This window comes from Coregonus lavaretus (assembly GCF_964263955.1).
Source record: "Coregonus lavaretus genome assembly, contig: HAP1_SCAFFOLD_3861, whole genome shotgun sequence".
NCBI lineage: Eukaryota > Metazoa > Chordata > Actinopteri > Salmoniformes > Salmonidae > Coregonus > Coregonus lavaretus.
Genome location: NW_028167073.1, coordinates 42,470 through 53,157, shown reverse-complemented (window position 1 = coordinate 53,157; position 10,688 = coordinate 42,470). Strand labels below are relative to the sequence as shown.

The 10,688-nt window shown below is 46.1% G+C and overlaps 1 pseudogene across 1 annotated transcript; it reads left to right on the top strand.

Annotated features, from left to right (window-relative positions):
* The first annotated feature begins 284 nt into the window (after positions 1 to 284).
* On the top strand, positions 285 to 1,947 carry LOC311113914 (E3 ubiquitin-protein ligase TRIM35-like; annotated as a pseudogene). Its single transcript has 5 exons — positions 285 to 380; positions 500 to 730; positions 868 to 890; positions 939 to 1,057; positions 1,919 to 1,947. The product of its transcript is annotated as an E3 ubiquitin-protein ligase TRIM35-like (transcript).
* The last annotated feature ends 8,741 nt before the right edge of the window (positions 1,948 to 10,688 follow it).

Here is a 10,688-nt window from a genome sequence, read left to right as displayed (position 1 = left end):
AAATCCAGTTATATTTAAGTAAAACACTGACATCTAGTGGAAGTGTCCTGCACAGACTCAAGCTGATATAAATGACAACTTTTGCAGAGAGCTCCACCCTACTCCTGCTTAACAGGAAGGAGCAAAGCTCACAACAGAACGGTGCTGTAACATGCAGTTATTCAGCTAAACTGATATTTCTTATAGAAGGACGAATAATCTTTGTAAACGATCAAGAATCAAAACAACAATTGAAGACTAAGCATTAGCACACAGCATCTCTTTATAATGTTGTTTCATTCCAGGAGGAACTCAAGACTGCATTGGAGCGCTTACAGGAGAAACTGAAGGTCTTTGGAGAAGTTAAACTGGCCTGTGATCAAACAGCCAACCACATCAAGGTAAGAATACAGAGTGAAGCTGAGATGGAGTGATACTTTACACATTTACCATAACTCTGTGGAATTATGGATGATCAATAATTGATTATGTCTTTTACATTCCTCTCTGCTGTATCCAGAGCCAGGCCCAGCACACAGAGAGGCTGATTAAGATGGGGTTTGAGAATCTTCATTAGTTTCTACATGAGGAAGAGAGAGCCAGGATAGATGCACTGAAGGAGGAAGAGGAGCAGAAGAGTCAGATGATGAAGAAGAAGATTGAGGAGATGAGCAGAGAGATATCATCACTTCCAGACACAATCAGAACCATAGAGGAAGAGCTGGGAGCTGAGGACATCTCATTCCTGCAGGTAAGGACTAATCTACCTCTGATAAATCAACAGCCCTTTCAATTATGAAATAAACATTGTAGTAGTACATTCATATGTTTTAGATTGATTTTCTATGATCAATACATCTATTAATGTGTTATTTTGTTTCCCTACAGAACTACAAGGATACAGTGAAAAGGTAAGGGGACTTTATTATGTCTCTCTCTTCTCTGGGGTTCTGTACCAGAACCCAGTGGACACTGCCAGATCCAGAGAAGGTTTCAGGAGCGCTGATAGATGTAGCAAAGCACCTGGGCAACCTGCAGTTCAGAGTGTGGGAGAAGATGCAGGAAATAGCTCAGGACAGTAAGTATTTAAGGGGTATAATAAGGTATTATATAGTGTAGACCATGACATCACTATGACTCTCCAATACAGAAAAAGAGACAGTGAATTATTTTTAAGATGGCACTCCAGTCTCCTTTCACCTCATTTATCACCTGATTTACTTAACAAAGGCTCATCTCAATATGTAGTGCAGGTATCCTCATGACATGGCACAAGTGGTGGAGATGGGGGGCTTTCCTATTTTGTCCTCTATTACTCCTCTATTGTTCAAGGGGGGAGGCCGATGAAATCACAGTGCACCCATCAGACCAACTCATTGAATGGACAACTCCTAGAAGTTTGCAGTTGTTCACAGACTTAAGGGTAAAAAAATTGTTTTATCAAAATAGTGTTTTTAGTCATTACTGTATTTATACATGAGATATTGTTTTTCAACAGGAAAAGTTTTTTTAAAAATAGCTGGAGTGCATCTTTAAAATACATAACATCAATTTTCATGGAACATCAAATCCGTTTTTTTTTTTTTTTTGTAATTTAGCAGACGCTCTTATCCAGAGCGACTTAGAGGAGCAATTAGGGTTAAGTGCCTTGCTCAAGGGCACATCAACAGATTTTTCACCTAGTTGGCTTGGGGATTAGAACCAGCGACCTTTCGGTTACTGGCACAACGCTCTTAACCACTAAGCTACCTGCCGCGGTTTCAGTGTATTTATCAAAAAGCAGATTGTACATTTACAGATGTGAAGTTTTACGAGGATTTCCCAATAAGTAATGTTCACATATAGAACACAAAACATATATAGCATCATATATCATATACAGTCATGTATTCCCCCTTCATTTGAATTAATCTAGTGTACTTGTGTTCTCTCTGTTCAGCTCCAGTGACTGTTCATCTCCAGCTTTAACTCAGGAACACACAGCTGGGACATTGATGTTGGGGAGAATACATTCTGGGACCTGGGTGTGATCACAGAGATTGTCCAGAGGAAGGGAGAAAGTGGTTTATGGGATGGATCCTGGGATGTGTGGTTTTGTGATGGGTATTATAAAACACATGTTCCAAATAAGCAATCCACTTTACTCACAGAGAGACGGAACCCCCAGAGGATCAGAGTGCAGCTAGATTGGGAAGGAGGAAAGCTGTCATTCTCTGACCCTGTCAATAACACACATCTACACACATTCACACACACTTTCACTGAGATAGTCTTTCTATTATTCTGGAATCCCCATACTCTCCACCTCCCTCTGGGGGTGTTACCAGGTAAGGTGACTGTATCAGTGGATACTGTCTCTGTCTGAATCAGGGACTAACATGATGTAAATGAGTCAGCAACACTCACTGATGTCCTTCATTAAGATTGTTAGAAAGAGATGATAGAGTAGCAGTCCTTCTCCTGCTGTAACACCTGTCACACAATCATCATTTAATACTGTATTATAAGAATCCCTATCAATACTTTCTGTAACACTCTCACCTGTCTGATAATGATAGTCATTGTATTGCAGTAAATGAGATATGGATAAATTAAGATGTAGCATAGTGTTAGGAAGCAAGCCTGATGAACCAAACCACTAATCTTTCTGATGATACCAACAGACTTCACCACTTTGATGCAGACAAAGTGAATATGATCTTTCCAGGACAACTTTTCATCATCTACAACCCCTAGGAATCTAGTGGAATGACAAAGATAGTGATGACCGAGAATGGCGACATCTTACGAGTTCCAACCCAACTTTGCTATTTAGTGACTTTTATCATGTTCATCATCATTTTTTTTATACAGAAAGTTCATACTATTATCACATACAGTGCCTTGCAAAAGTATTTATCCCCCTTGGTGTTTTTCCTATTTTGTTGCATTACAACCTGTAATTTAAATAGTTTTATTTGGATTTCATGTAATGGACATAAACAAAATAGTCCAAATTGGTGAAGTGAAATGAAAAACATAACTTGTTTAAAGAAATTCTAAAAAATAAATAACTGAAAAGTGGTGCGTGCATATGTATTCACCCCCTTTGCTATGAAGCCCCTAAATAAGATCTGGTGCAACCAATTACCTTCAGAAGTCACATAATTAGTTAAATAAAGTCCACCTGTGTGCAATCTAAGTGTCACATGATCTGTCACATGATCTCAGTATATATACACCTGTTCTGAAAGGCCCCAGAGTTTGCAACACCACTAAGCAAGGGGCACCACCAAGTAAGCAGCACCATGAAGACCAAGGAGCTCTCCAAACAGTTCAGGGACAAAGTTGTGGAGAAGTACAGATCAGGGTTGGGTTATAAAAAAATATCAGAAACTTTGAACATCCCACGGAGCACCATTAAATCCAATAAAAAAAATTTGAAAGAATATGGCACCACAACAAACCTGCCAAGACAGGGCCGCCCACCAAAACTCACGGACCAGGCAAGGAGGGCATTAATCAGAGAGGCAACAAAGAGACCAAAGATAACCCTGAAGGAGCTGCAAAGCTCCACAGCAGAGATTGGAGTATCTGTCCATAGGACCACTTTAAGCCATACACTCCACAGAGCTGGGCTTTACGGAAGAGTGGCCATAAAAAACTATTGCTTAAAGAAAAAAATAAGCAAACACGTTTGGTGTTCGCCAAAAGGCATGTGGGAGACTCCCCAAACATATGGATGAAGGTACTCTGGTCAGATGAGACTAAAATTGAGCTTTTTGGCCATCAAGGAAAATGTCTGGCGCAAACCCAACACCTCTCATCACCCCGAGAACACCATCCGTGGCGGCAGCATCATGCTGTGGGGATGTTTTTCATCAGCAGGGACTGGGAAACTGGTCAGAATTGAAGGAATGATGGATGGCACTAATTACAGGGAAATTCTTGAGGGAAACCTGTTTCAGTCTTCCAGAGATTTCAGACTGGGACGGAGGTTCACCTTCCAGCCGGACAATGACCCTAAGCATGCTGCTAAAGCAACACTCGGGTGGTTTAAGGGGAAATATTTAAATGTCTTGGAATGGCCTAGTCAAAGCCCAGACCTCAATCCAATTGAGAATCTGTGGTATGACTTAAAGATTGCTGTACACCATCCAACTTGAAGGAGCTGGAGCAGTTTTGCCTTGAAGAATGGGCAAAATTCCCAGTGGCTAGATGTGCCAAGCTTATAGAGACATACCCCAAGAGACTTGCAGCTGTAATTGCTGCAAAAGGTGGCTTATGGATAGTTATGGATGCTCAAATTGTCTGTTTTTATGTCTTATTTCTTGTTTGTTTCACAATAAAAAATATTTTGCATCTTCAATGTGGTAGGCATGTTGTGTAAATAAAATGATACAAACCCTCCAAAAATCCATTTTAATTCCAGGTTGTAAGGCAACAAAATAGGAAAAATGCCAAGGGGGGTGAATACTTTCGCAAGCCACTGTATGACCGCCAAGCACTTCTGGACATCAGATCGACAGTTACTAACCTTGATTTCGCCTTCAAATAAGACTTCAACTCTGACTAAGCTGTTCCACTGTTCATACCAGACCCTATTCCTTTGATCCATGGGCTACCAAAACACTGCAGGCGTAGACGCAGGAGACGAGGTGGAGTCCTGGTGAAATTGAAGTGAAGAGAAAACCGAATGGTGCTCCCCTCCATTCTATTGGCAAATGTCCAGTCACTCGAGAATAAGATGGATGAGCTTTGTGCGAGCGTCTCCTATTAGAGAGACTTGAAAAGCTGCAATATTATGACTTACTGAAATGTGGCTAGATGATGAAGCTATGCATGTAGTACTCAGTGGTTTCTCCATGCAGTGGCAGGATCGGACAGTGGCTTCGGGGAAGTCGAAAGGAGGAGGAATGTGTTTTTCATGAATAACAACTGGTGTGCTGCTTCAAGTGTGAAGTAAAATCTCTAGTTTTTGCTCACCTGATATAGAATACCTCATGGTAAGCTGCAGACCCTTTTATCTACTAAGAGAGTTCTAATCGTAATTATCACGGCTGTCTACATCCCTCCACAAGCCAACACCACTTTGGCACTCAATGAACTGTATGGGGTCATAAACAAACAAGAAACCACTCACCCAGAGGCAGGGGAGACTTTAACGCGGGGAGACTTAAAACCGTCCTACCTCACTTCAACCAACACGTCTCCTCTGCCACTAGGGGCTCTAAAACTCTAGACTACTTTTATTCTACCCAGAGAAACGCATACAAGGACCTCCCTCATCCTCCCTTCGGCAAAACTGACCATGAATCCATTACCCTGCTTCCTGTTTACAAACAAAAGCTCAAACAGGAAGTACCAACGATCCACTCAACACAAAGTAGTCAGATGAAGCAGGCGCGAGGCTACAAGACTGTTTTGCGAGTACAGACTGGGATATGTTCCGGGATTCATCCGATAGCATTGAGGAGTTTACCAGAACAGTCACAGGCTTAATCAATAAGTGCTGAGACAAAGTCGTCCCCACAGTGACTATAAGAACGTATCCAAACCAAAAACCATTGATTACAGGCAATATCCTCGCTGGGCTAAAGGCTATAGCTACAGTTTACAAGAAACGAGACACGGACATGGACACATACAAGAAAGCCCGCTACGACCTCCAACGAGACATCAAACATGTAAAAGGACAATATAGGAGGAAGGTACAATCCTACTACACCGATGCGCGTTGAATGTGGCAGGGCTTGCAGACAATAACAGATTACAAAGGGAAATCCAGCCGTGAGTTACCCAGCTATGCAGAACTCCCAAACAAGTTAAATGGCTTTTCTGCTCGCTTCGAAGAATATAACACTGTACCTTGCGTGAAAGCCCCTGTTTTTGCAGAAGGAAAACGTTTAAACAGGTTAATAATCACAAGGCCGCTGGGCCAGATGGAATTCCAGGGGGCGTTCTCAAACCATGTGCAGTGCAGCTGGCAAGTGTCTTCACAGACATTTTATTCTGTCCTTGTCCCAATCTGTAATCCCAACATGTTTCAAACTGACCACCATTGTCGCTGTTCCCAAGAGCTCCAATGTTACCTGCCTAAATGACTATCGCCCTGTAGCATTCTCATCTGTAATTATCAACACCATCACCCCAGACATCCTAAACCCACTCAAATTCACATACCGCCCCAACAGATCCACAGATGACGCAATCTTGATTGCACTTCACACTGCCCTCTCCCACCTGGACAAGTGGGGAAATAACTATGTGAGAATGCTGTTCAAAGAGTACAGATCAGCATTCAACACCAGAGTCCCCTCCAAGCTCATCACCAAGCTAGGGACCCTGAGACTGAACCCCTCCCTCTGCAACTGGATGCTGGACTTCCTGACTGGCCGGCCCCAGGTGGTGATGGTAGGCAACAACACCTCCGCCACGCTGACCCTCAACATGGAGGCCCCTCAGGGGTGTGTGCGTAGTCCCTTCCTGTGCTCCCTGTTCACCCACGACTGCATGGCCATGTACGACAACAACACCATCATCAAGTTTTCTGACAACATGGCGGTGGTAGGCCTGATCACGTACGGCAATGAGTCAGAGGTCAGAGACTTAGCAGTGTGGTGCCAGGACAACAACCTCTCCCTCAACGTCAGTAAGACCAAGGAGCTGATCGTTTACTATAGTAGAAAGAGGGGAGAGCACCCCCCCATCCACATCAACGGGGATGTTGTGGAGCGGGTCGAGAACTTCAAGTTCCTTGGCGTCCACATCACTAAGGACGTAACATGGTCCACACACATCCGCACAGTCGTGAAGAGCGCACGGCAGCACCTCTTCTCGCTCAAGAGGCTGAAAAAATGTGGCATGGGCCCTCGGATTCTCAAAAAGTTTTACAACTGCACCATCGAGAGCATCTTGACTGGCTGCATCACCACTTGGTATGGCAAATGCACCACCCTTGACTAGGTCTGTTGCGGTGACCGCATTACCGCCACACAGGCAGTCGTGTCATGACCGCAGTAAAAATTCTACGTGACCGTTGAGTCGCGGTAATCTCCTCTTATGCATTCTGGACATGTGTTGGTAGTATCCAACTCACTAACGACCATCAGGTCCTAATGGCCTGGTACTCAGTACTCTATTGTCCTTCTAACCACTCTGACATCAATGCAAAGGCAATCGAAAATCATATCAAACACTTATCATCAAAACAGTTTGTGCTTTTAAAACTCTCCTCACTGTGATTGATCAATTTGAAGAAAGAAGTTCAACAACAAGTTGAAACTGAGTGGAAAACCTTGTGGATGTTGTTTCAAAGCCTTACACAACAAAATGGACAGCGCTTTAGGTGATGGTTAATTCAAAACACTCATATGCATATTAGAGCTTATGCATACATATAGGCCTGTATACTGTATGAGCCCAAGCCCCCCAAAACACTCTGAATTAAAATAATGATTGTGCCATTATACGATACATTGTCACACCAGCCTTCGCTTTGGCTCCCCCTCGGCGTCACTGGCCTTCTAGCTGCTGCCGAACCTGCTGCTGGCAAACGCCCTTCTCTCATTAACCCCAGACTTGTCTCCTCATTACACACACCTGTTTCCAATGCCCACTCTATCACTGTATATATACTCCCTCTGTCATTTGTCTTTATCGGTCATTGTAAATGTGGCTTGTTTTCCTGAGAGGAATCACGCCTACAGTTTTCCTGAGTACTGTATATTTAGCACTGTGGGTTTCGTCCCGCTTTAAGCTGTGGTGCGTTAATAAATTCAGTAGTTCTAAACCTGCTACTGCCTCCTGCCTACTCTCTACATTTGTGACATAGCATACCACATATTACACAAGGCAGAAAAACATTTTTAAAAATACTGATTTAAGATATCTTTGGTACATAATTGGTCTAGCCTAAATTAAACAAATTCAGAGTTAGCCTACATTATAATGAATTTGCATTTTATTTTGAATAGCCTAGTAATAGGGCATTTTCTATATTTCATAATTAATAGGCTGAAACATTACCTTTAGCTACAGAATATCTCGCCACCATGCGTTTCCATCTCCTTCCTTCACTTCTTCATTCCTTTCTCCAGCACGCAGAAAGAGGAGCTGTCAGCAGTTTAATTAAATCTGTTTAGTTTTGAAAACATGTTACTATCGATGTTCCCGAACAGATTTCACTTGATTTCCCAAATTAAGCAATGGGTAGCTGCAGGAACAGGGTTGGAGAGCCCATGGCATACAGAGTTGTGCGGAATATTACCTGTTGCGCAGCGAAATAACCGGAGTAAGCTACCAGATATGGAATGAACCAGCGGGAATGTGGCCTCCATTCGCTATTGGAGTGCTGTCACGATCGTCGTAAGCAACGGACCAAGGCGCAGCGTGATATGCGTACATCTTTTAATGAGTACTTTATAACAATAACAAAACAACAAAACGATACGTGAAGTCCTAAGGTTAACAAAACACAAACCTCTCCGGAACAAGATCCCACAAATGACAAGTGCAAAACAGGCTGCCTAAGTATGGTTCCCAATCAGAGACAACAAGCCACAGCTGCCTCTGATTGGGAACCACCCCGGCCAACATAGAAACACATGAACTAGAACATGAACATAGAACACTAAACATAGAAACTAACACCCTGGCTCAACATATAAGAGTCCCCAGAGCCAGGGCGTGACAGTACCCACCCCCAAAAGCGCGGACTGCGACCGCGCCAACTAAACCCAACAGGGGAGGGGCCGGGTGGGCATTCCGCCTCGGAGGCGGATCCGGCTCCGGGCGTGACCACCACTCTCTAGCTACCCCCCCGTAGCGCCCCTGGTCTGGTCTGGCCACACTGGCTGGAGCTGGACTGGACATCGGTGGAGCGGATTGCTTAGGCTCCGGTGTGGAGCAGCTGACCGGTACCTGACCAGGCACCGGTGGAACAGGCACGGGCTGTGCCGGACCGGGCTGGCGACGGGCACCACTGGCTTGGTGCGGGGAGCAGGAACAGGCCGGACCGGGCTGGCGACGCGCACCACTGGCTTGGTGCGGGGAGCAGGAACAGGCCGGACCGGGCTGGCGACGCGCACCACTGGCTTGGTGCGGGGAGCAGGAACAGGCCGGACCGGGCTGACGACGCGCACCACAGGCTTGGTGCGGGGAGCAGGAACAGGCCGGACCGGGCTGGCGACGTGCACCACTGGCTTGGTGCGGGGAGCAGGAACAGGCCGGGCTGGCGACGCGCACCACTGGCTTGGTGCGAGGGGCAGGAACAGGCCGGGCCGGGCTGGCGACGCGCACCACAGGCTTGGTGCGAGGGGCAGGAACAGGCCGGGCTGGGCTGGCGACGCGCACCACAGGCTTGGTGCGAGGGGCAGGAACAGGCCGGGCCGGGCTGGCGACGCGCACCACTGACTTGGTGCGAGGGGCAGGAACAGGCCGGGCCGGACTGGGAACACGCACCACTAACTTAGTGCGGGGAGCAGGAACGGGTTGGGCCGTACTGGGAACACGCACCACTAACTTAGTGCGGGGAGCGGGAACGGGTCGGGCCGGACTGGGAACACGCACCACTAACTTAGTGCGGGGAGCGGGAACGGGTCGGGCCGGACTGGGAACACGCACCACTAACTTAGTGCGGGGAGCGGGAACGGGCCTGACCGTACTGGGAACACACACCACTGACCTTGTGCGGGAATTAGGAACGGGCCGGACCGGACTGGTGACACACACCACTTGCTTGGTGCGAGGAGCGGGACTGGGTTTCCTCATAAACCTCCGCTCCCTCTGCTGCCTACTCAGTTCCTCTCGCCGTGCCTCCACACTCTCCTTCTCCCTCCTGACCAATGGCCCCCGTAACCTGGTGGCCTCCTCTTCTAGTCCATAAACTCGCCCTGTAGCTGCCTCCAGCAGCCCCGTCGTCCATGCCGTGTGCCCCCCCAATTTTTTTTATTGGGGTTGCCTCTCGCCTGTCCGACGACGGCCCGGTTGGCGCCGCTTCTCCTCTCCTGCCTGAACATCCTCCCTCATCGCCCTCCGGTAGCGGACGGCCTCCTCCTCGGTGATCTTCCCCCAACCTAGTAGGACATCCACTAGCGTTATCTCCGGCGTTTGCTCCTGGACACGCTGCTTGGTCCTTAATTGGTGGGATCTTCTGTCACGATCGTCGTAAGCAACGGACCAAGGCGCAGCGTGATATGCGTACATCTTTTAATGAGTACTTTATAACAATAACAAAACAACAAAACGATACGTGAAGTACTAAGGTTAACAAAACACAAACCTCTCCGGAACAAGATCCCACAAATGACAAGTGCAAAACAGGCTGCCTAAGTATGGTTCCCAATCAGAGACAACAAGCCACAGCTGCCTCTGATTGGGAACCACCCCGGCCAACATAGAAACACATGAACTAGAACATGAACATAGAACACTAAACATAGAAACTAACACCCTGGCTCAACATATAAGAGTCCCCAGAGCCAGGGCGTGACAAGTGCATATGGATGACATGTATTTTTTCTCTTGCCCCTGTTCCTGCCCATTTGATAATGGGCTATTCTAAATCGAAACACATTTTATATATTAGCAAAGACAATATTACATTGAGAATAGTCTGATGCGTCTAATGATCACTTGATGAGAGATGGCGAGAACTGCTTTACTTTTTTATGCGACTTTCTCAAATCATCAAAAGCCCAAATATTTGGATTTCTAAGGCATTCTAAGGT